Source organism: Pleurodeles waltl, chromosome 3_1 (assembly GCF_031143425.1).
Source record: "Pleurodeles waltl isolate 20211129_DDA chromosome 3_1, aPleWal1.hap1.20221129, whole genome shotgun sequence".
NCBI lineage: Eukaryota > Metazoa > Chordata > Amphibia > Caudata > Salamandridae > Pleurodeles > Pleurodeles waltl.
In genome coordinates this window covers 562,568,089-562,587,062 of record NC_090440.1, presented here as the reverse complement: position 1 = coordinate 562,587,062, position 18,974 = coordinate 562,568,089, and the positions used below count along the sequence as shown (strand labels likewise).

The window sequence follows — 18,974 nt, the reverse complement described above, 5'->3', positions numbered from 1 at the left end:
CCCACTCAGGTTTAACAGTTGCCTGACTAGCCAGGACTTCTTGTGGGCCAGGTTGGACTTTGCCAGTGCTATTATTGGAGTTCTCCCCTACTGGAGCAGAATCTCCTTGGCTTGCTGGAACCTTGGCTAAAGGTTGTCCACCTTTCCTACTCTGTTTTCCTTTCTTTTTCTTCTGGGGCCTACTTGCAGTTACTGCAGGGGTAGCAACTCCAGAGTACTTGAGAGAGGACTGGCACTGGACCAGTTCCTCTCTTGGGCTCTGACTAACCTCTGGGTAGTCATTTCCAAGGAGACAATCAAGCGGGAGGTCTGTACTGACTACCACCCTTCTCCAGCTAAAAGTCCCACCCACTTCTATGGGCACAAAAGCCACAGGCCTATCAGGGACCCTGTCTGGGCTAACTCTTACTCTGGCAGTCTCACCTGGGATGTACTGGTTTGAGATCACCAGCCTGTCATGCACAATAGTGTGACTGACACAAGTGTCTCTCAGGGCAGTGGCTGGGATTCCATTCACTAGTAGGTGGTGGAAGTGTCTACTTCCCTCTGGAATCTCCAACTCACCTGTTGGGCCCTTTTTCCAGTTGAAGGCTATGAAGACCTCCTCATCTGAGGAGTCATCCCCAATGGCTACACTGGTCACCCCTGGGATTTTGCTAGGGGGTTTGTTTTTGGGACAAGAAGTGTCCTTGGTGTGGTGCCCTGTCTGTCTACAGTTTTGGCACCATGCCTTAGTGGCATCCCAGTTCTTACCCTGGTACCCACTTTTGTTTTGGGTTGTGTCTTGGGGCCCACCCACCTGGTCTGGTTTTTGGGGGCCTACAGAGGACTCTTTCTCTTTGTTTCTAGTGTCACCCACTTTGTCCTGGGGAGGCTTTGTAACCCCTTTCTTTTGGTCACCCCCAGTGGAAGTTTTGGTTACCCTAGTCTTGACCCAGTGGTCTGCCTTCTTTCCCAATTCTTGGGGAGAAATTGGACCTAGGTCTACTAGATACTGATGCAACTTTTCATTTAAGCAGTTACTTAAAATGTGTTCTTTCATAAACAAATTATAAAGCCCAACATAGTCATGCACTTCATTTCCAGTTACCCAACCATCCAGTGTTTTCGCTGAGTAGTCTACAAAATCAACCCAGGTCTGGTTCGAGGATTTTTAACCCCCCCTGAACCTAATCCTGTACTCCTCAGTGGAGAATCCAAAGCCCTCAATCAGGGTAGCCTTCATGAGGTCATAGGATTCTGCATCTTTTCCAGAGAGTGTGAGGAGTCTATCCCTACACTTTCCAGTGAACATTTCCCAAAGGAGAGCTCCCCAGTGAGATCTGTTTACTTTTCTGGTTGCACAAGCCCTCTCAAAAGCTGTGAACCATTTGGTGATGTCATCACCATCTTCATATTTTGTTACAATCCCTTTGGGGATTTTTAGGATGTCAGTATTCTCTCTGACCCTATTTAAGTTGCTGCCACCATTGATGGGAGCTAAACCCATCTCTTTTCTTTCCCTTTCTATGGCTAGGAGCTGTCTCTCTAAAGCCAATCTTTTGGCCATCCTGGCTAGCAGGAGGTCCTCTTCATTGAGGCTATCCTCAATGATTCCAGAGGTGCTGGACTCTCCTGTGAGAAAAGCAGCATCTCTGACTATCACTTGTGGAGACAGGGTTTGAGGGACCCTGTGCTCCCTAACTAGGACTTGAGGTGGGAATTCCTCCACATCACTAGCTTCCCCTTCTGGGAGGTTATCCTCAGAGGGGTTGTTCTTAGCAAACTCTGCCAAAAGCTCCTGGAGCTGTGCTTTGGTAGGGTTTGAACCAGTTTTAATCTTTTTGGTTTTGCAGAGAGACCTTAACTCTGACATCCTAAGATGCAGGTAAGGGGTGACGTTGAGTTCCATCACATTCTCTTCTGCATTAGACATTATGGGCCTCATTCCGACCCTGGCGGTACAAGACCGCCAGGGCCGGGGGCAACGGAAGCACCGCCAACAGGCTGGCCCATTCTGACGCCGCGGTCAGAAAAGGGAATCCGGCGGTTTCCCGCCAGATTTCACCTGCTTGGGCAGAACCTCCATGGCGGCGCTGCAAGCAGCGCCGCCATGGAGATTCCGACCCCCTTCCCGCCATCCTGTTCCTGGCGGTTTTTACCGCCAGTAACAGGATGGCGGGAACGGGTGTCGTGGGGCCCCTGGGGGCCCCTGCACTGCCCATGCCACTGGCATGGGCAGTGCAGGGCCCCCCTAACTGGGCCCCAGGGAGATTTTCACTGTCTGCATTGCAGACAGTGAAAATCGCAACGGGTGCAACTGCACCCGTCGCACCCCTGCAACACCGCCGGCTCCATTCGGAGCCGGCCTCTGTGTTGCAGGGCCTTTCCCGCTGGGCCGGCGGGCGCTCCCTTGGCGGGCGCCCGCCGGCCCAGCGGGAAAGTCAGAATGGCCTCCGCGGTCTTCTGACCGCGGAGCGGCCACTTGGCGGTTCCCGCCAGGCGGGCGGCATCCGCCGCCCGCCAGGGTCAGAATGACCCTCTATGTTTCTAAAAGTTGGAATACTTTTTAAGAATCTAAAACTATCTCTAGAACTTAATTCAAACTTTCACAAAACTTTTAAACTCTAAAAGAAATGCTAACAGGGACTAACACAAGGCCCTAGCAGGACTTTTAAAAATTTAGAAAAATAGCTCAAATTTCAAGAATCAGTTTCTAATGACAATTTTTGGAATTTAGGCGTGCGATCAGGTATTGGCTGAGTAGTCCAGCAAATGCAAAGTCTTGTACCCCACCGCTGATCCACCAATGTAGGAAGTTGGCTCTGTATGTACTATTTCAAAGTAAGAAATAGCATGCACAGAGTCCAAGGGTTCCCCTTAGAGGTAAGATAGTGGCAAAAAGAGACAATTCTAATGCTCTATTTTGTGGTAGTGTGGTCGAGCAGTAGGCTTATCAGAAGGTAGTGTTAAGCATTTGTTGTACACACAAAGGCAATAAATGAGGAACACACACTCAAGAGACAATTCCAGGCCAATAGGTTTTTGTATAGAAAAATATATTTTCTTAGGTTATTTTGAGAACCACAGGTTCAAGATTTACAAACAATACTTTAAATGAAAGGTATTTCACTTAGGAACTTTAGGAACTTTGAATCAGCAAAATAGCATATACAGTTTTGGAAAAAAATGGCAATAAGCTATTTTAAAACTAGACACACTGCAATTTTCAACAGTTCCTGGGGGAGGTAAGTGTTTGTTAGGTTTGCAGGTAAGTAAACCACCTACAGTGTTCAAAGTTGGGTCCAAGGTAGCCCACCGTTGGGGGTTCAGGGCAACCCCAAAGTTACCACACCAGCAGCTCAGGGCCGGTCAGGTGCAGAGGTCAAAGTGGTGCCGAAAACGCATAGGCTTCAATGGAGAAGGGGGTGCCCCGGTTCCAGTCTGCCAGCAGGTAGGTACCCGCGTCTTCGGAGGGCAGACCAGGGGGGTTTTGTAGGGCACCGGGGGGGGGGGACACAAGTCAGCACAAAAAGTACACCCTCAGCGGCACGGGGCGGCTGGGTGCAGTGTGCAAACAGGCGTCGGGTTCGCAATAGGTTTCAATGGGAGACCAAGGGGTCTCTTCAGCGATGCAGGCAGGCAAGGGGGATGCTCCTCGGGGTAGCCACCACATGTGCAAGGGAGAGGGCCACCTGGGGGTCGCTCCTGCACTGGAGGTCGGATCCTTCAGGTCCTGGGGGCTGCGGGTGCAGTGTCTTTACCAGGCGTCGGGTCTTTGAAGCAGGCAGTCGCGGTCAGGGGGAGCCTCGGGATTCCCTCTGCAGGCGTGCTGTAGGGGTTCGGGGGGGAAACTCTGACTACTCACGGTCTCGCAGTCGCCAGGGAGTCCTCCCTGTAGTGTTTGTTCTCCACAAGTCGAGCCGGGGGCGTCGGGTGCAGAGTGCAAAGTCTCACGCTTCCGGCGGGAAACGTGTGTTGTTTCAAAGTTGCTTCTTTGTGGAGCAGAGCCGCTGTCCTCGGGAGTTCTTGGTCCTTCTAGATGCAGGGTAGTCCTCTGAGGCTTCAGAGGTCGCTGGACCCTGTGGAACGCGTCGCTGGAGCAGTGTCTTTAGAAGTGGGGAGACAGGCCGGTAGGGCTGGGGCCAAAGCAGTTGGTGTCTCCGTCTTCTCGGCAGGGCTTTCAGGTCAGCAGTCCTTCTTCATCTTCAGGTTGCAGGAATCTATCTTGCTAGGTTCTGGGAGCCATTTAGGGGTGTGTTTAGGTCTGGGGGTTAGTAGCCAATGGATACTAGCCCTGAGGGGGGGCACATCCCTAATCCTATTGGGGGAATCCTCCATCTGCAAGATGGAGGATTTCTAAAAGTCAGAGTCACCTCAGCTCAGGACACCTTAGGGGTTGTCCTGACTGGCCAGTGACTCCTCCTTGTTTTTCTCATTATCTCCTCCAGCCTTGCCGCCAAAAGTGGGTCCGTGGCCGGAGGGGGCGGGCATCTCCACTAGCTGGAGTGCCCTGGGGCGTTGTAACAATGGGGGTGAGCCTTTGAGGCTCACCGCCAGGTGTTACAGTTCCTGCAGGGGGAGGTGAGAAGCACCTCCACCCAGTACAGGCTTTGTTACTAGCCACAGAGTGACAAAGGCACTCTCCCCATGTGGCCAGCAACATGCCTGGTGTGTGGCAGGCTGGTAAAACTAGTCAGCCCACACTGGACGTCGGGTATGTTTTCAGAGAGCATCTCTAAGATGCCCTCTGGGGTGTATTTCACAATAAAATGTACACTGGCATCAGTGTGCATTTATTGTGCTGAGAAGTTTGATACCAAACTTCCCAGTTTTCAGTGTAGCCATTATGGTGCTGTGGAGTTCGTGTTTGACAGACTCCCAGACCATATACTCTTATGGCTACCCTGCAATTACAATGTCTAAGGTTTTGCTTAGACACTGTAGGGGCATAGTTCTCATGCACCTATGGTATAGTGCACCCTGCCTTAGGGCTGTAAGGCCTGCTAGAGGGGTGACTTACCTATGCCATAGGCAGTGTGAGGTTGGCATGGCACCCTGAGGGGAGTGCCATGTCGACTTTTCGTTGTCATTTTCTCCCCACCAGCACACACAAGTTGGCAAGCAGTGTGTCTGTTCTGAGTGAGGGGTCCCCAGGGTGGCATAAGCCATACTGCAGCCCTTGGAGACCTTCCCTGGCATCAGGGCCCTTGGTACCAGGGGTACCAGTTACAAGGGACTTACCTGGATGCCAGGGTGTGCCAATTGTGGAAACAAAGGTACAGTTTTAGGGAAAGAACACTGGTGCTGGGGCCTGGTTAGCAGGCCTCAGCACACTTTCAAATCATAACTTGGCATCAGCAAAGGCAAAAGGTCAGGGGGTAACCATGCCAAGGAGGCATTTCCTTACAGCCAGGAACAGCAGGGAGTAGGTTAGGCCAAGTGATAGTAACTTGCGTTTAAGGGGGAGGTAGGAGGCTCGGTTTCTTTGCACCGCCATGGTGTAATCCGGGAATAACAAGACCTGCATGTCGTCTATCCGGGGTGGTGATGTAGCCTGTATCGTTTGCAGAATAGTATCTCTGTCCGCATAGTGGAGAAGACAGATGATGAATGGGCGTGGGGCACTCCCCGGCGGTCTCCTCCGGGCCGGCATACGATGGGCACGCTCCACGAAGAAGAAGGGGGTGAGCACTCCATCGGTTACCAGTCCCCGTAGCCATCTTTCAGCGTAGGCTGTCGGATCGTGGCCCTCTGATCCCTCTGGTAGGTTCACCACGCGGATGTTGTTTCTTCTGGAGCGGCCGTCCGCGTCCTCCACCCGGCGTTCCAGCTCCGCTACCCTGGTCTGTATATCTTCCATCCCTGCTTTTAGCTGAGCGGTCGCAGGGGTTAGGTCCTTTACTGTGGCTTCCACCTCCTTGGTTTTGTCTGCTAGTTTGCGGTGGTCTGCATGTAGTAAAACAAGATCACTTGCCACCTTATCTATCTTCGCCTCTAGTGACGTGCGGGCACGTTCCAGTTAGTCTCCAATACGCTCCACCGCAGTGAGCACCGCGTCTAATTTTTGACTGTCATGGGTTAGGGTATCCTGTGTTTTCCCGGCTCCAGCTCCCGAGCGCAGGCGCCACGTTCCTGCCATAGTTCAGATCCTATGGGGATACTGCTTGGGTTTAAATCAATGTTCTCAACTCGTTTGGACTCCTTGCGCGTGCTGTTTTGCGGCTCAGCCTTAGTTGGGGTGGTGTGGGGCGGATATGCTGTTTTCGCCGGCTCTGGGTTGTGCGGTGAGAGGTCTGATTTGAGGGTGTCGCTCTTGAAGCTGTGTCGCAGAGCTTTGATTGCGGTTGGTCCTGTGGGGAATAACCCCGGGAGGGGACAGTTCTGTATTGTCTTGCTCGATTTGGTTGCCCGTAGGTTCTTTGTTTACAACGCCGACTTTGCCCGTTGGGCGTCCGCAACGAGCGGGGGGGGGAGCTGGACCCGCTTGCCGAGAGGCGACAGTTTGCCTCCCCGCGGCAGCACGAGCAGTCCAGTCAGGCAGTTCCTCCCTCCAGGCCCCAGGTCACATACTTATGGTTTTGTGGAGTTTTGTGGCCTCTGGAAAGTTCAGGTAAGTCGGGGAGTCTCTGCGCTGGTGTGATTTGGATCCGTCAATTCTCCCAGACCCATCGGGTGTTCAGGGTGCCCCCTCTCCTGGCGGCCCCCAGTTACTCCCGGGCGTGTGGTCCAAACCCCGGCGGAGGGGTTTCCCTCCATTCGGTCACTCCGAACGTGGCAAAAATTGGGATACTCCAAGTTTCACTGGCCTTCCCGAAGGTTCCCGCATCCATACAGGGCTCACCTCTGTTTTTGGCGCAGAATCTGGTGATGCCGCGCCTTCGTTGTGTCGATCTGTCGCCAGTGGATTTGCCGGTCAGTGCCCCTGTGGCTTGGTCACCCAAAGACAAGAGGAGAGACAGAGGGCGCTTCCACTCAGCTGCACAGCCATTGCCTCGATATTTGCTTCCTGTTGCTGATTTGTGTCGCCTTGCACTGGTCTCCCAAGCCCGGTCTTCTGCGCGGTATTAGTTCTTGGCTAGGGAGGAGGGGGAGGGGCCCCACAGGCGCCCCCAGGACCTTCCACGGTCCCCAGTGCCAGGGACTCCGCAGGGAGCCCCCCACCTCTTTTGTCTGATCACCGAGCGCGGGGGAGGCTAACCACCACCCCGCAGGCCGCGCCGGTCAACCTCTGGCGCGTGTCTCCAACCGCGCAATCGGATCCTCCGTGGCGCAGCCGCCGCCTCGCGGCCCGATCTTAGGGCCCGGTCCGCGCGGCCGTGGAACCAATCTGCCAGCACGGGTCGCCGTGGCCCACCTCTCGCTCAGCCGGTCCCGGTGTCTTCCTCGTCCCCGCTCAGCGCGCGAGGAGCATTAAATCCCCCCGTGTCCCCTCTGGGAGTGCGTTTTCGCCAAGCGTGGTGCGGAGCTCTAAGAGCTCACGCCCGCCATGTTTGCTGGCTTGGCCACGCCCCGCCAGCGCCACATGTTCTTTGGGATGCTTTATTTATGCCCTGAGGGATTCTGCCTGGGCTGTAGTGCCGAAACTGCCCGAGGATGCACAGGGGCACTTTGCAGAGCTTTTGAATGATAGCCAGGCAGCGGCATCAAGACAAGTCATCCAGTTGGACTTGGATACGACTGATTCAGTGGTTAGGACTATGGGGACCTCAGTTGCTATGAGAGGGCACGCTTGGTTGAGAGGATCCAGATTTTTGCCTGATGTGCAAGCTACTTTAATTGATTTGTCTTTTCATGGCGCTAGACTGTTTGGCACCAGAGCTGATTCTGCTTTGGAGAGATTCAAGGACAGCAAGGCAACAGTGAGATCTTTAGGCCTTCAATCCCGGGCTAAGAATTTTCACCCATTTCGTAAGTATCAGTGGTTTGGCCGGAGCTACTCCACTTGTGGCAGACAACAGTTTCAGCCGCAACAGTCAAGCAATCCTCTTTACAAGTCCTACAGAGAGGGCTTGGCAAAGGGGGACAGCGAGAAGCTGCCCATCAGTCTCCTCTTCTTCTCCAGCCAACATTACAGGGAAGTAGCCATAGTTCTGCTATCTTGCAGCATGCTTTACCAGTAGGATATCAGATTATTCATTTTCTACCCCAGTGGAGGTCCATAACATCGGACCTGTGGGTATTGAGTTTTGGAGAAAATGGATATGCCCTACCCTTCCAGGAGTTTCCCCATCCCTTCCCTCCTCAACAAAGTTTTTGTTCCAAAGAACATCTCCTGTTGCTTCAGCAGGAAGTCCAAACACTACTCTTGAAGGGTGCAGTGCAGTGGAGTTAGTTCCAGACCAGGAACAGGGTCAAGAATGTTACTCCTGCTTCTTCCTGATCCCCTGATAAGGACGGTTGTTTGTTTGTGTCCGATACTAGATCTCAGGATTTTGAATTGGTTCCTCAAGCAGGAAAAATTCAAAATGCTGACAGGTGCTTTTTGCACGGGACGAGGAAGACTGGATGGTTTCAGTCGATTTGCAGGATGCATATTTTCACATCCCCCATTCTGCAAACGTAAAGGAAGTATCTCTGTTTCATGGTGGGGTTGCAACATTATCATTATTGTAACGTGGTCCTTAAGGCTTCACGAAGGTGTTGGCAGTGGTTGCAGCACATCTCAGATGGTGGGGAATACCGGTATTTCCTTACCTGGACGATTGGCTACTCAAAGCCAAGTCTTCAGAGTTGGTGCTGCATCACTTGCAGTTGACAACTCAGTTGCTGTACAACTTGGGCTTTTCCTTAAATGTGCCCAAGTCTCACCTGGAGCCCTCTCAGCGCACCCTATTCATAGGGGCAGTACCAGACACTACAGTGAATTGTGCCTATCTTCCTCCGCAGAGGATTCAAGACACTCAGACTGTGATTCAGATGTTTCAGAATGGAGCAATGGTTCCAGCCCTGAAAGTCTTACACATGCTTAGTCTGATGGCTTCTTGCAGTCTATTGGTCACTCATTCACGCTGGTACATGAGGGACCTTCAGTGGTGCCTCCACAGTTAGTGGTTTCAGCAAACAACGGAGATCTCGGAGAGTCAGTCACAATGTCCAGAGACACTCCAGCAGATCTTCGATGGTGGAGTATAGACAGCAGTCTATCTCAGGGAAAGTCGTTTTGTCCTCCACCTCCAGTGGCCACAGTAAGAACAGATGCTTCCACTCTATGGTGGGGAGCACATATAGGGGATCTGGAGATCAGGGGAATTTGGTCTCAGGAGGAACAGTTCTTACATATCAGTCTGTTGGAGTTGCGGGCAGTATGTCTGGCTCTCAAGGCCTTACTCCCTTCCCTTTGCGGTCAGTCAGTACAGGTCTTCACAGACAATACCACTGCAATGTGGTACGTAAACAGGGAGTTGTAGGGTCATATCTTCTCTGCACAGAGGCACCACGTCTCTGCACCTGGGCTCAGGACACTCAGATTTGCATCATAGCAAATCACTTGACAGGAGTCCTGAACATACGTGCAGACAGTCTCTACCAGCAGTTTTCAGCTAATCACGAGTGGTGTCTCCGTCTGGAGGTGGTGTTACACATCTTCTGGCTATGGGGGACTCCTCAGATAGACCTGTTTGCCACTCAGAAGAACGCCCACTGCTTGTCATTCTGCAGCCTCCAGTATCCGATGCAGGGAGCACCAGGGGACGCGTTTCATTTGACTGCGGCTCCCAGCAGCTCTACGCCTCCCCCCTCCGCCACCCAATACCCTCGATCCTGCAGGTTCTGAGGAAGATTCGCCAAGAACAGGCCCAAGTCATATTAAAAGCCCCAGATTGGCCGCAAAGGGTGTGTTCCACAGACTTCCTTCATCTCTCACTGTGCCTTCTGCTGCATCTCCCTCACAGGGAAGATCACCTCTCGCAGGGGCAGGTGATACACCCCTACCTTCAGAGCCTACACGCCTGGAGATTGAACAGGCAACCTGAGTTCCTTGTCCCTTCCCCTTGAAGTGGTGGATGTTATCTTATCACCAGGCGACACTCCACCAAGTCAGTGTACGCTGGCAGATGGGTTAAATTCGTCAAGAAAATTCTGTTGAGTCTTTAAAAGCCCATTTATTTGATATTTTACGTTTTGTGCTTTCCCTGGCGCAGCAGGATTGTGCAATTGCAATAGTTAAGGGATATTTGTCTGCCCTATCGGCTTTCCTGTGTTTGCCTGACCAACCCTCCCTGTTTAAGTCCCCTATAGTGGCAAGGTTTATTAAGGGACTTATTAATAGATATCCTCCTACTTGTTTATAATGCCTCCATGGGATCTTAATTGAGTTTTTACTTTTTTAATGGGTTCTTTATTTGAACCTTTACATAGTTGTCCTTTGAGGTTACTCACTTTTAAGACAATTTTCCTAGTGGTGATAACTCTGTTAAATGGGTCAGCAAATATCAGGCCCTTAGTGTTAAGCCTCCTTTCACAACTTTCTACACGAATAAGTCTGTGTGAAGAACCAGAGCTGCTTTCCTGCCAAAGGTGGTTACTCCCTTCCACTTGGGCCAGTCTATCACCTTTCCTTCTTTTATCCTCCTCCCCATCATTTTAAGGAGGAGGAAAGTCTTCATCGCTTGGACCCAAAGAGAGAGGTCCCATTTTACATTGACAGAACACGAAAGTTCAGACTTACATAGACAGACTCAGACTTGATGATCAGCTCTTTGTGGGGGTACGTTGGCAAGATGAAAGGAAAGGCAATCCACAAGAGGACACTGTCAAGATAGATCATGCTTTGTATTAGGATCTGATGTGCCATGGCTAACATAGAGCCGCCGGTATCAGAGCTCATTCCACCACAGTTAAGTCTTCCACCTCTGCTTTGGCTAGGGGTGTTCCTGTTGACATTTGTAAGGGAGCAACTTGGGCCTTCCTCCATACCTTTGTGAAGCATTACTGCTTGGACTCCAAGGAGAGGAGGGACGATCACTTTGCCAATTCTGTCTTGCAGGATTTTTTGGTATAGGTAGACAGACACCCACCTCTGCTTGGAGATTCTGTTCAAAATGTGAGGAATCCACAGGTAGATGTATCAATCACAAGAAAAAGTTACTTACCTTTTTCTGGTGGATACAGTATCTACCTGTGGATTCCTCACTGACCTACCTGCCTCCCCGTTGCCTATTTGTGTGTACCAAAAAGAAATCTATTTGTATATTATGTATATATTTCTCAAGGCACATACAAATTGAGTTACTTTTATATCTGGTTTGCAACATGTTGTTGCATCTGTTATGTTGGTTTTAACCTCTCGCCTCAAAGGCATGAAAAAAGTGAGTGGACACTGACGTAAGCATGCTGAGGAGTACGTCTTATGGCTCCAGTGACGTCACACGGATTTGTGTGCGGAGCTGTGCTATTGTGACGTCCTTTCCGACATGCGAGAGCTATGGAGAAAAGTTTCAGTGTAATGCTGGCGAAGGTGATAGTCAAAAAGATGAGGAATCCGCAGGTAGATACTGTATCCACCAGAAAAAGCGTTACCGAAGGTAAATAACTTATTCATTATAACTCAGTTGGCAAGGACTTTAGCACTCTTGTATGTCCCTGGTAAGTGGTATCCTATTATCCAGGGCATGAATACTAAATAGGGTCCCTAAAGGCTGCAGCATATATTACGCCACCCTAAGGGACCCACACATGTAGACTGCCATTGCAGAATGCGTGAAATGGTTAGGCCTGGGCGGAGTTCGCGGAGTTGCACTATGCGGAGCTCTGCAAAGTGCCCAGAAAACACAGCCACGCTTTGCAGAGTTCTGCAAGCAGCGGAGTGCGTTAGGTTGTGCTGTTCGCACTGATTTTTCAGGCCATGTGTTTGTCCCACTCTGAAAAATCAGCGCGAACAGCTCACTACACAGCGCAAGAGGGCGCTGCTTCTTTTCTGCCGCCCAAGTTAATTTTCTACTCAAGTGGCAGCTACCTCAACGTGAACGGAAGGTTTCTCAACGCGAGCGGTCGCAACCATCTGCAACCGCTCGAGTTGAGAAATCTTGCCGGGCGGTGGCCTTGAGTAAGATTTTCCTTGCTCGCACTCGCCATCTCACCATTGATGAGCACGAGCGAGGAAAAAACTCTGCTCCACCATGCGGAGTTTTTCGGAACTCTGCGCTCTAAGCAGAGCGCAGAGTGGGAAAAGCTCCGCAAGCAGAGCGGAGTTCACTGCCTACCCCTAGAAATGGTGCAAACCATTTTGAAAAAACAACATTGCACACACCCTGTGTGCAATGCCCATACCCACTGCTTGTAAAATGTGTAAGTCACCCCTACTGCAGGCCTTCGAACCGTTCGGCAGGGTGCATTATATTATGTTTGAGGGCACATCTGCATGAGCAGATGTACCCCTGTGATGCCTAGTTCCATTGGTAGACATTGCATGTGATCAAGAAGCCATTTTGAAGACGTACTGGTCATTACGAGTTACCCATCCACATGTTGGTTTCACTGAAAATACTGGTGTTTGGTATCAAACATCTTGTCTTAATAATTCCGTATTTATGCCAGTATCAGATGTATTATGACATGCATCCAGAGGACACCTTAGAGATGCCCCTTGCAAACCTACTAGTCCCTTAGTGTGTTGGCTGACTGGTATCGATGAACCTGCACAACAGACAAGTTTCTGACCCCCTGCAGGCGAGAGCCTGTGCTCTCAGAGGCCAGAAACAATGCCTGCTCCGGAGGAAGGTGATCACAACTCCTCCAGCAGAATGGCCAGTGATTTAGCATATCAGAACCAGGAGCTTCAAAGCCCATGCCACCTTTGATATGCAACCCTGGCTTGCCCCAGGCACCACCCCCTGCCCTGAGGCTCATTTGGCACAAGATCAGGTGGGAAATTAGATAGGCAGTAGTTGTACCCATTAGTGATGCTTACTGGCTTTCCCATATAAATTGATTTTACAGTCCTTTGGCAAACTCTGTCCTTTTCTGTTTAATGCTCATGTTATGTTATGTTATGTTTATTTGCTGAGCACTCTAATCACCCAAGAGGGTATCCAGGTGCCTGGGCTAAGAAGCGAGGAGGAGGCTTTGATTTGCTGCGGGAGGTCATTCCATGTCTTGGGTGCGATGTAGGAGAATGAGCGACCTCCAGTATTGCTTTTGCAGTTGTAGGGAGTGTGTGAATAAGAGGTGTAGGTGCCTGGATGACAAAAGTGTATACAGCTGGTCAGGTACTCTGGCCCTGTGTTGTTTAGGGCTTTGTATGTGTACGTGAGACGTTTAAATTGGCTGCACTTTTGAGTGAGTGAAGCTTCATGTGATGCGGTGGGATGTGGGCACGGCGTGGGAGGATGAGTATGAGTCTTGCAACTTCATTTTGAATGGTCTGGAGTCTGTATAGAAGTTGTCTGGCGATTCCGGCATGGGGAGTTTTGCCATATTCCAGCCTGCTGGTGATGAGTGCTTGCAAGACAGTCCATCTGGTATTCTGAGGCAATCATTTGAAGATCTTTCACAGCATGCCTAGTATGTGGAAGCAAGAGGTGCACACTCTGTTGACTTGAGCCGTCATGTTGAGCTTGTCATCTGGGATGATCCCTAGATTTCTTGCGTAGTCTGTGGGTGTTGATCCTAGCTCTGATGGCCACCAGGTGGAATTCCATGGAGAGGTCTTGTTGTCGAAGTCAAGTACTTTCATCTTGTCGGAGATGAGCTTTAGGCAGTTGATTCGCATACAGTACGCTACCTTGGTCATTCATTTAATGCAGTTGGATCTGGTGATGTTTGTCCTGTCTGTCAGGGAGCGGACGAGTTGGGTGTCATTGGTATAGGAAATGACAGTAATGTCTTGTGATTGGATGATGTTGGTAAAATGTGTCAGTTATATGTTGAAAAGATTGGGGTTGAGTGGGACACCGCAAATCAGTTTTTTGGTCTCTGACGTGAAGGGTGGCAGTCTGACACTTACGGTTCTTCCCATGAGGAACAGATCCATTTGAGAGCAGATCCTTGTATGTAAATCTTGTGGAGTCTTCTGATAAGCGTGTTGTGGGAGATATTGTCAAAGGCCGCAGAGAGGTCCAGCAGGATGAGGGCCGCTGTATCTTCTTGGTCCAGGATGTTTTGAATGTTGTTGGTGGCCGTGAATGGTGCTGTTTCAGTACTGTGGTTCTTTCTGAATCCTGATTGCGTGTTGTCTAGAAGATAGTGAAGTTTGAGGTGGTTGAAATTTGCTTGTTAATGGCCTTCCGAATCCCTTTGGCTGGAAAGGGGATCAGGGAGATGGGTGGGAAGTTGCTAAATTGATTCTGGTCGGCTGTGGGCTTCTTGAGGAGGGTGTTGATTTCTGCAAGTTTCTATTCATCCAGGAAAGTGGCAGATGTGATGCAGGTGTTGTTGATGTGGGTAAGGGTGGTGCTGATTGGTAATTTTCTGAGGTTGTAGATGTGGTGTGCGCATGGGTGCATTTGGACCCCAGAGTGGATGGTCCACATGATTGTCGTTGTGTCGTTTCTGATGAGGGTTGTCCATTTGGTCAGGTGGCCATCTTGGTTGGTGGTGGGTAGGTTTGCAATGAGTTCTCTGGGGTTTGATTGGTGTGCAAAGTTGCTGTAGATGTTTGCAATTTTGCTGTGGAAGAAGTTAAATAGGTTGTTGCTGAGTTGTTTGGAGCCAGCAATGTTGTTGACAGTGGCTGAGGTCGTGGTGAAATCCATGATTATCAAGAAGATCTCCTTGCAGCTGTTGGAGCTTCCTTCAGTGTGGCCCACTAGTGCTTTTTTTTTTTTTGGTGTCTCTAATTTGTTGCAATAGTGTCTGAGTGCAGCCTTGTAGATAGTTCTATTGGTGGTGTTGTGGCTGGCTCTCTTTCCTTTCTAGCTGTTTACAGTGTCATTTGGTGTCTCTCAGGTCTTCTGTGTACCAGCTATCCTGCTTGTTTGATTTACTATGTTGAGTTTAAATGGTGCAGGGGAGTTCGTAAAGTTCTTGATCTAGTTGTCCTTGTCAGATTGTCTGTGGGGCTCGACTGATCAGTGCTGAGGGCACTGAGCCAGTCTGCTTGTGTGATTTTTGTCCCAGATGTGGCTTGGAGTGCTGAACCTGGTGAGGTTGTTTACTTGAGGTGTGTTGATTTGGAAGTGTATGATGGAGTGGTTGGTCCATGAGACCTGTGTGGTGGAGTTGTATTTAATGCTGCTGCTTGTGGTAAAGATGGGGTCCAGAGTGTGTCCTGGTGTGTGTGTTGGTTCTGTGACGAGCTGGGTGGGTTTGATGTTGCTCAAGGTTTCAAGGAGTGCTGCAGAGCAGGGGTTGTGTTGGCCTTCCAGGTGAAAGTTGAGGTCACCAAGGAGAATGTAGGCCCTAGAGTCAATGGTGAGCGGAGCGACAATGTCGGTGGTGAAGTTGGTAAAGGTGGCATGTGGTCCAGGTGGTCGGTAGACAGGGATTCCGTTTAGGGTTAATTTTCTTGAGATTTGCGGCATGAAGAGCAGGTGTTTCATGAATGGGGGTGGCATTCTCTGTGGATGTTGTACATTTGATGGATTCCTTGTAGATGACAGGGAGTCCTCCTGCCTTGTGAAGGCAGTCCTGCCAACCGATCTAGGTGCCCGCTGGGTGTGCTGTAGCGATGTCCGGAGCCTGTGAGGGGTTGAGCCAGGTCTCTGTGATGAAGAGGATGTCTGGCGCGTCGCTGCTTAGAAGGTACCATATTTCGGTGTGTGTTTACTGAGTGATCGTATCTTGAGAAGCATCAACGCAAGTGAGTGTTGACATGCAGGTTGGCTGTGGTGTTTGAAAATTCACTGCTGCAGTTTAACTGTTTCGCCCAACTTCATTTAGTTTACACTGGCTAGAAGCCAGAACTTCTGCCCAGCTAAACGTCAGTTGTCTTTCAAACCACAGCCAGAAATAGGGTACTTAGCTCATCCCGCCTGATGATGTTCCAAACTATTAATATATTAGATCTATATTATGGACAAAGTAATTGCACTTTTTACCTTTTTACTCTTACTCTATTTTTGAGGCTTATGGCACACATTTTCCATTATTCTTTAAGCGATATGTATTCCTCCTCTTTCTAAATTTCGGGAGGGTCAGAACAGTTCTGATGCAGATGAAGGTGTTGTTCCAGAGTGTTTAGAGAACCATAATGCCTGCTTTTTATTTTCTTCCTTCTGCTACTTCACCTTTAGTATGGTGATGATCTGGCTCCTGGTCTGCTGCTGTCTGTCTGTGATGGTTAATCTGGTGGGCAACTATATCAGAATTTTATTCATGATGTCCTTCTAGATGATGCAATTGGCTTTGAAGGCAATACAAACCTTTGTGGGGTGACAAAGTAGTTTCTTCATTGTTATAGTGCTGTGGCGGTGCTTATTAAATCCCATAATCAGACATGCCACATTTTGTGGGATTCCATTCATGGGAGCCAGTGTAGTGTCCAGATGGTTGTTAAGCAGAGATTTCCAGGTTCTGAAATTAGTTTCTGAAAGTTCGGGTGTCGCTTTCTTAATGAGGGAGAGTTTTTTCTGACAATCTATACTTTGAGTATGAGGCCAGTGTCAAGGGTGACTTTTTTGTGTTGAGATTGTGGTAGGTACTTGACATACAGTTCTAATTTAGTAGGTGGCAGTTTTTCTTTTACTAAATGCCATGGGGTTAGCAGAGATGGCGGACTAGATGTGCCAAAGCTAAGCTCCGGCCTGGCCCGCACTAATCCAATAGTTATCCTGATGTACCTGACAACATCGACCCCGCAATCGCCTGCCTGAATACCCTCCACAACGAATCCCTCCCCACATGCCAGAGAACGGCGGGGTAACAGCCAACTGCGAAGCGTCTGAGGTGGTGAGAGCTGCTGGACATGGCCGTCTGTGGCTGCTGACGGCGGAGGGGATTGCGACCAGTTGCGGTCGTGCTGCGCTTGAGGAATCAGCACTATGGTGTGAAACAAGGCTGACGGCACGCCAGAGGATCAAGGTGCTTCCCTGTCCCCCCTTGTCCTCCTGCCTCCAGAAGGTGCAGGCTTGAAGTGTAGGAGAGATCCTGAGTCGTCAGTGGATTGAAAGCAGACCAGGGCAGACGATTCAGACTGCCCTGGGTGAGCCGTGGCAAAGCAGATTCGAGGTGAAGTGCCCGCGGAGAGAGACTGTTCATGTGCACGGGGAGATGCGGGTGAGATCCTCCTGGGGCTTCCGGTGCGGAGACCCGGCCTGACCCCTGAGGGCCTAATGAAGATAAGCCGTGCTTGGTGGATGGACAGGGTGTAGTCTGGTATGCCGATGATGGAGGCGAGCACTGGAGCCCGTCGTGGACAGTAATGGCGACAGAGGGATTTGGAGCAACGAGGAGTCACCCATAGCTGCTCATAGCCTGCCCACAATAAAACTGACTATGGAGGGCCAATGTGCACAGTAGCAGTGACGGCGAGGAGGAGACTGAACGGACAGCACCCCTTTGATACACAGAGACCCACAAAGCTCTACATCTACGCAGACTGAAAGGCTTGTGTCGCGAAGCTATGGAAGAGGCACCCTCAAGCCCTACGTGTCGCTGTCCTTCTGAGGGCTCGCCTAGGAGCTGCCAAAGAAAGAACACCTACCGTTACCAGTTGAATATCATGCACCAGATGGGATACCTGCAAGTGCACTGGTACTGGGGGAAGGGTGCTTCCAGAATCCCTAATATTTCAAACACCTACCACCTTGACTGGCTGTGGGGCCTGAACCTCTAGAAGCCCGCAGACATCTTCCCTGTAGTGACTGTGCCCGGGTCCTGAGTGGTTGGCCCCTCCTGTATAGCGCGTTTCTCTGTGGCCCAAGTAGACACAATGTTCAAGGACAAAGATTCACGCCCCTTCTGCCAGGGAAAAATTTATAAATATGCATGGGCAACAGACTCGGCTCTTGCCGACCAAATGACAGTCTCGGGCCAGATGACGCAACTCTCCTAGTAGCAATCCAACAAACCAAGTCATCAAAGAGACGTATCGGGGAAGTCCGCTCTGAGGTCTCACTCCTTCGACAGGACCTGCGGAAGGTGGCAGACCGGGTGACGGCAGTAGAGGAGAGGGTCTCTGAGCTGAAGGATGTCTCCCAGACCACCAAAAAAGACGTGACAGAACCTAAGTTAATCACCACCAAAGACCTACAATGGAAAGTAGATGATGCCAAAAATTCGTACGAGATGGAATAATCTGAGACTGGTGGGATTCCCGGAGGGAATTACAAGGGCCCAGTGTGACTAATTTCTTGGAAAAAATGGTTCCACACCACCTTCCCGGAGGCTACTTTTTCCTCATGCATCATTATAGAAAAGGCACACAGAGCACTAGCCTCCAAGCCACCAGCTGGTGCACACCATAGGACAATCATCACCCGGCTTCTTAACTATCAGGACAGAGACACACTGCTCCAGGAGGCTTGAAGAATGGTAGAGGTCAGATTCGATGCCTTGATCATATGGGTGTTCCCTGACTACTCCAGCAAGGTGCAGAAGCAACGTAAATACTAGGATGCCATAAAAGCCAAATTACGAACTTCAAAACTACAATATATGTTGGTTTTTCCTGCCGATTTACAGGTCTACAATTGGAAATCCTGTTTCTTCAGAAATCCAGAAGATGCCTGAACGTGGATAGCTGAATGGCCTCAACTGCCCACACTGACGCACCATAGAGCAAATCCCACCAAAAGAAACAATACCGGTACATGGCCTAAACGCCCGACCTCTCAAAAAAGGAAATGCCAGGAGCAGAGCAGAAGACCCATGAGTAAATCCCAAGAAAGACAGAATAAGAGTGACCCGGATGGGTCGATCCCGTCCGATTTGGATGGAAATGGGGGGTGGGGAAATACTGGATCTCTTTGCCAGGTAGCACAGTGGGCGCAGGCCCATGAGAAACAAAGGATGAAGATGATATTGAGACCACAGCCCCCACACAGATGGTGGCCATAATGCAGGAGGGTAGTGATGAACAGCCTGATAATAATTGAGGGGTTAGTAGATAGTCCGGG

General features: G+C 50.3%; 1 protein-coding gene across 6 annotated transcripts in view; it reads left to right on the top strand.

Annotated features, from left to right (window-relative positions):
- BLM (BLM RecQ like helicase) overlaps positions 1–18,974 on the top strand; it is a 386,095-nt gene that overhangs the window by 207,099 nt on the left and 160,022 nt on the right. The gene's annotated exons all lie outside the window — the stretch shown is intronic.